The following is a 7,109-nucleotide window of genomic DNA, read 5'->3' as shown; positions in this document are numbered from 1 at the left end:
ACTGATTGCTGAATAAATACCACAAACATTTTTTTCGTCGAAGTATGGGTTTAACTGCAGCTTCACATAAGGAATCTAAAATGGTGTGTTTGCAAGTACTGACAAATTTTGCATTCCAATTTTCTAAATCTTATTGCCTATGAAAAAGCAGGGAACCCTTAGTGCTTAGGGAAGGGTATATTCTGTTTTAGCGTCTGTTGGTTCCCAATCACGTTTTGTGGTTAAATGTAAAATTGCACTATTTCTGGGAAAATGTTCCTTGTAACACAAGCAATATGTGGAGTTCTGCAGCGTATTGGTTAGAGCATGTCTGAGTCGATCGGCGGATCGCTTTCCGGGGTAATCCCTCAACAAAATTAATTAAAACAATGATAATAATGTGGTCACTCAATTCCACAATTGTTTGTGGGACCCTGATATATGCAATTGGCTGCTGCGTTTCGTCCACAAAATATACAGTCAATTCACTTTCAAGCTCCTCAAGTCGTCTTCAAATCCCTTCATGCCCTGGCACCTCCCTCCCTCTCCAGCCTCCTGTATGTCCCTCGTGCCCTCCATCCCACCATCGGTGGCTGCGCTTTCAGCCACTATGCCCCCAAACTCTGGAACATTCTTCCTCTATCTCTCCACTCTGCCCCTTCCTTTCCCATCTTCAGATCACGCCTGAAGACCTTTCTCTTCGACCATGCTGCGATCACCTCCCTCCTCCATCTGGCTCAGCATCGTGCTCTACCACTGTCAAGTCCTCTGGGACACTACCCTGTGTGAGGGGTGTTATATAAATGCAAGTTATTGTATTCTGTGAAGAGTCTCAATGACGCAATAATAATAATCCTTGCATTTGATATAGCGTCTTACCACATCTTCGAGACATCTCAAAGCACTTCAGCTACTCCATATCAAATACAGATAAGGCTCTATATCAAATGCATGGTTTATTATTATCATATCCGGTTCAAGCAACATACAGCATTTGAAGATGTATTCAAACCTTTGAAACCATACAAGTCTTTTCGATAAACGAAAGAGATTGTCTTCAATTTATAATGATCATGATGGGGCAGGTGTTGAAATGCACTAATACTGGACAAGAGCATTGCATCCTCTAATTCATTTGAGCAATCCTTTCACAGTCATGATTCGTGACTGCAACTGAAGCGCATTTTAACTCAGGAACTGGAGGAGAAAAAAAATCACAACTTTATTGTGGAGGCGTTCTGACGCAAATCATCTCCTTCCTGAGATACTATTTTCAGAATGCTTTTCTCTCTAGCAAACAAGAGTTGAAGATAGCTTCTAACAATATTAACTCCTATGTGTCCACAGAGGAAAATATATGGCAAGGACAAATGGCTTTTACAAAATGAATCAAGTTGTGGCAAACATTTGCAAGCACTGCAAATGATTCAAATGGTTCATTTCATGTAGATGTCAATCCTACTCAGTTGGTAACACTCCCACCTGAGTCACAAGATTGCAACTTCAAGCTCCACATCAGGACTTATGGTCTAAGGCGACACTCCACTACATTGTCGGATAAGTCATCAAACTGAGGTCCCATCTGCCTCTTCAGGTGGGCATTAAAAATCCCATTGCACAATTCAAAAAGAGAAGGAAGTTTCTCCTGGTGTCATGGCCAAAAATCTCCCAGATAAAATTGTTCATTTACTTCATGTCTGTTTGTGGGACATTGCCATGTGCAAATTGACTTCTGCGTTCACCTGCAACATAAACAGGCACGATGTTTTGAGATGTCTCAATGACATGATAAGGATGCTATACCAAATGCAAAGATTATTATGATTCCTAGCTTATTCATCAGCTCAGTGCCTAACTGATGCTTAGGGATGTGCAATACTCAATCAACCAAGAACTTTAGGGGTTCAAATCACGATCTGTGCAGAGTTAACATATCTCAGCTGGAACGCTGCACATGACCACAGTGCCCTTGGGCTTGGAAAAATCAGTCAAACTGCCCGCTCTTAATCATTATCAAATTATCCATCCAGTAAAATGATAAAATGATAATAATTGCATAACACAATCCTTGTCCAGTTAAGACAATCCTACACAGTAAAGCATTGCCTTCAAAATTTATGTACATTTCTAACTCTTGTTTGCTTTACTGAATATTGCCTGTTCAGGGCAATTTTAAATGCCAGAGAGTCCTGGCTTACACCCAAAGATGACATTTTTTTAGACACAGAACACGGATTATTGACCTTAAAAGGGTAAAGGGCTGAAATGGACCTACTGGGAATTGAAAATAAAATCTTGTCTCAATTCCAGGGTTCAATCAGAATTATCAAGGATGCTTCATCTCAAACATGAAAATCTGCTACTTGAGGCAGGTGTCAAAAGGTTTTTCATGTCTGTGCTGAATTGCCTCAGGATGAATTATTCTAGTGGGTTGGGGAGATTTTTTTTAAAAAAGCATTAAAAAACTATTAATGTGGTTCTATCTGAGAGGCTGTATTGTATCATAATTGGTATAATTAAGTGAAGCGTCGGGAGCTGACTAAAAACATTTGGGAGACACTGGGTATAATAATAATAATCCTTGCGTTTGATATATCACGTATTTGAGATGTCTCAAAGCACTTTACCGAATATACTATAAAGTGAATTGACTGTATATTTTGTGGGCGAAACGCGGCAGCCAATTGCGCACAGCAATGTCCCACAAACAGTCATGGATTGAAGTGACCAATTTATTACTTTTCTTTTGAAGGAATTAAAAGCGATCCGCCAATCGACTAAAAACCGAGTTCCTACTTACCTCTAGGTAAACAGAAGCATGTGGAATAAGGAAACTTGCCCAACATTTCCCCCTGCTGGGAATCGAACCCAGGTCTCTCGTTTGTGAGGTGAGTGCTCTAACCACAGAAGCATGTGGAATAAGGAAACTTGCCCAACATTTCCCCCTGCTGGGAATCGAACCCAGGTCTCTCGTTTGTGAGGTGAGTGCTCTAACCACTGAGCTACAGGGCTCCCTCCACATGTTAAAATAAAGCAATGAGAGTACACAGTTTAGGAATAACACAAACTTCCCCGACCTTAGTGAGATGATGTTGGAATAAAAAATGGAAGAAAAAGTAAGCTCAGTTTCCTCTTCTGAATTCTAGCCAGAACTCTTTCTTATAGTCAAATAGCCTCACATTTTCTAGGCTCACATGTGAAGAAAAGCAATTTGTATGATGTATCAGAGTAACCGTGCACCGGCATGGCTTGCCAATTGTTCCAGCAACTTGTCAGCCCTTTCAAATGACTAAAGAAATAAGCTCGAGGGAGAAGGAAAGAGAAAACATTGTAAAAGATGGAAACCCAGATCATGTCATTGACCAGCGATAGTATGGAACTCCCTCATCCTACATAGCCAGACCATGGAGTTGGAGCTCTTGCTGATGTAAGGCATTACTACCCTGACAGAACACAACTCCTGATACCAATAAGTCACACAGTCCTGTAAAGGAGAGAAACATAATAGCTGCTGAGGTACACTATATGTACTAATGCAGATATTCAAGCATGGCATGGGGGAAGGGAGAGTCTGTAAAAAGAAAGGCCAAAAATTAAACCTTACTTGCCCCCGCCGGTCGTGGTGATTTTGGATAGAGCATATTTTTTAATGTTTTCCTACTGGAGAACAATTAGACATCCTGCAATAGATCCCATCTGCTAAAAGTTTCCTAGGTAGTATTCATTCACAGTTAATTCATACCAAACAAAATTAGAACATACTGTACTGTTTCAGAAATAGGAAGGGGAGTCAGCTTGGGAACTGTTAGCAATTTATTTTTACTTTGTAAAAAAATATATTTCTTGACTTACTGCTTGTTGTAACCCTAAGGCACTGTGGATGCATTTATATGGCTGGGCACGTACTTGTGTTGGTTGCCAAAGAGTTTAGTCCTTCGTGGGTGTGCTTGCTTTCTTGACCCTTTTTTTTCACAAAACCTGCCCAAAAAACCTGGTCCAATCCTCTGATCAATAACAAAGCAATTTCAGTGGATCTAACACTAAATTCAGGCTCCCAGACCTAGAAAGGTTCTTAACTATTGAGTAGGAGTTAGTTCTTTCTTTGAATTCTTTGGTGGCATCTCCCTGCTGGAAAGTGTGCCTGTAATTAAGTTGAGGTTGTTTTCCACAAATAATATTCTTTTGATAAGGGCACACAATGCCACATCAGAAAAAACACACAAATAGGTACTGAATGTTAAGAATCCATGAACTGAGCATATTGAAGTCACCCGTCCTTTCGATGAGATGTTAAAGCACATCCTGTCTTGCTGTTCAGGTCGATGTTAAAGATCCTACAGCACTGTTAGAAAAAGAGAAGGGATTTTCTCACAGTGATTTCCTGGTCAATAATCCGCTAGATCAAAAATTGGTCACTAACTCCATGACTATTTGTGAGTCATTGCTGTGTACAAACTTGCTGCTGCAATAGTCTCCAAATTTACAGTCACTACACTTTACAGGAAACCTCTGCGAAACATTTTTAGACATTTTGTTGTGATAGAGCAGTATATCGAATGCAAGGATTATTATCATTATTTATTAGCAATTACTTACTGTATGTTTGAAAACAAGTAACTACACTTTATAACAGGAACTATTGCAGGAAATTAGAAGCAGAGAGATCGAAAGCACAGTCGAAGAGGAGGGTCTTGAGATGGGTCTTGAAGGTGGCAAGGGAGGGGCGAGGTAGAGGGACTGCTTGATGGAGTTCCAGGGGGGGGGCAGAGTGGCGGAAGGCCTGCCTGGCAGTGGTGGGGCAAGCGAGGCGGGGGATGTGAAGCAGGCTGGAGCCCGCTGAGCATAGGGAGCGAGCAGGATGGTAGGGGGTTAGGAGGTCGCAGAGGTAGGGGAAGCAAGGCCATGGAGGGCTTTGAAGGTGAGGACCAGGATCTTGAACTATATCCTCTGTGTGATGGGAAACCAGTGGAGTCAGGCGAAGATGGGGGTGATAGGGTCACGGAGCCTGGTGTGGGAGAGGATATGGGCTGCAGAGTTCTGCATGATCTGCAGCCTGTGGAGGGAGGAGTTGGGGAGGCTGACAAGCAATGAATTTGCAAGTCAAGCCTCAATGTAATGAAAGCACGTATGAGGGTTTTGGCGGCCTGCGATGTGAGACAGTGGAGGAGCCGAGCGATGTTGTGGAGGTGGGGGAAGGCAAAGAGGGTCATGGCGCAGATGTGGGGTAGAAAGGATAGTTGAGAGTTAAACAAGATGCCAAAGTTCCGGACTGGCTTAGATGGTGATGCGGTCAATGCCTGAGGTGAACCTATTTCTTACCCATGAGTCATGACACAATATTGCATGAACTCCATGGGCTTTAATTTTAGCTAATATTGTTTTATGTGCACTTTATCAAACGCTTTCTGAAAATCCATATTAATAACATTCATTGATCTCCCTTTATCTATCACCTCTGTGGTTCTGTCAATTGATCTATCGTTTATCGACTCATGTTGACTCACTGATTCGAGTGTATTTATCTAGACGCTCAGCTATTCTGTCCCTGATGATAGATTCCAGCATTTTTCCATCACTGATGTTAAACACATAGGTTACAGTTGCTTATTTTGTCCCTTTCGCCCTTCTTGAATAATGGTGATACAATTCCTGTTCTCTAATCCTCCAGTGCAATTCCCAAACCTATTGAATATTGGCTAATAATAATTAAAGCCTCCGCAATCGCTTCCCTTATTTCTTTCAGAAAACTGCCTGAGCCTGGAGATTTGTCTGACTTCATACCCATTATTTTATCTATTAATATTGTATATATTTTAGTATATAAGCGTCATTTTCTAGCATCTCTGGTGCTAATTGCCTGGAGCACTGAAACCAGTGGTTTTTAGCAGTTGCTGACGAGCCCTCTACAGTCCAGATGTGAAGTGCCTTGGATTTTTGCTGCCTACATTTGATCAATACAATTGTGAGTTACATTTTTTCATTTGGTGAAATGTCAGCAAACCAACTGCATTCTGTCACAACCTTAGGTTCACAGATCTAGATGTAATCAATCTTGCATTTATCTGTAAACGCTAAATCATTACTCTTGTTGGGTGTTAACTCAAAAAAAAGGTATATTGGGCAAAGCTATCTCATTCCTCTGTTCAAGTAGAATTGGAAGAGGCGGTGTGGGTCATCGTGACTAAATCCTGAGAAGCCAAAACCAGAGCATTTATTCATTACAAGAGAGTTGGAATAAAACAACAACAACAACAACAACAAGATTCCATTTATAAAGCGCCTTTCACGTCAGGAGGACGTCCCAAGGCGCTGCACAGTTGGGTCATGACCCGAGCAGGGGGGAAATGGTCAGGGTGCGGGGAGGGAAGGGAGGGAGCGAGGAGGGGGGAAATGGTCAGGGTGAGTGGAGGGAAGGGAGGGAGCGAGGAGGGGGAAGAGAGTCGAGAGGGGAGCTGAAGGCACGGTCAAAGAGAAAACCATAATTGTCGAAAATTAGGAAGACTTACAATACTCACACTAAACCCAGATGACTCTATTATCTAATGGTGTGTCAGCCTGGCTCAGTTGGAAGCACTCTTATCTCTCTGACAGAAGGTTGTCACTCCATCTGAATTCAATAACTCAGTACAGATCAAAGATGAAACTGAGGATTGGCTTAGGCTGTATTATTCACAGCAACACTATCTTTTAATCATTTTTGCTGCCACTTTCCTATCACATGCATGTTCTCTGACGAGCAACGCCTTTCCCCCATCCTTCCTTCTTATTTTAAGGGTGTTAATAGACAGAAACATAGGTTTAGAAAGATAAAGAGCTATCATGAATTAATAAAAAAAATTGTCAGAGCAATTTGTGTCCCTATATTTGTTTTTGGCAGTGATGAAAGCCATCAGTTTACTAACAACTTTCACATGGTATAAATGTCGCAAAGCGTTTAACAGGGAATGAGAAAGGAATGCAAGTAGGTAATGCTCTGGAGATAGAAGAAAGCCACTTTGGTTAAGGACAAGACTTAAGGATTGATGCAGAGCTAGCAGTTCAAACAAAACACCAAGGTTATTCACTAGCCCGGTCAGATAGAGTGACCAGTCACTGACCCAGTCAGACATTGATAGTCAGAGCCAAATGCC

The sequence above is a fragment of the Callorhinchus milii genome, unplaced genomic scaffold (genome assembly GCF_018977255.1).
Source record: "Callorhinchus milii isolate IMCB2004 unplaced genomic scaffold, IMCB_Cmil_1.0 Scaffold32, whole genome shotgun sequence".
In the NCBI taxonomy this organism is placed as follows: Eukaryota; Metazoa; Chordata; class Chondrichthyes; order Chimaeriformes; family Callorhinchidae; genus Callorhinchus; species Callorhinchus milii.
The sequence above is the reverse complement of the archived record's forward strand: the minus strand, read 5'-3'. Positions refer to the sequence as shown.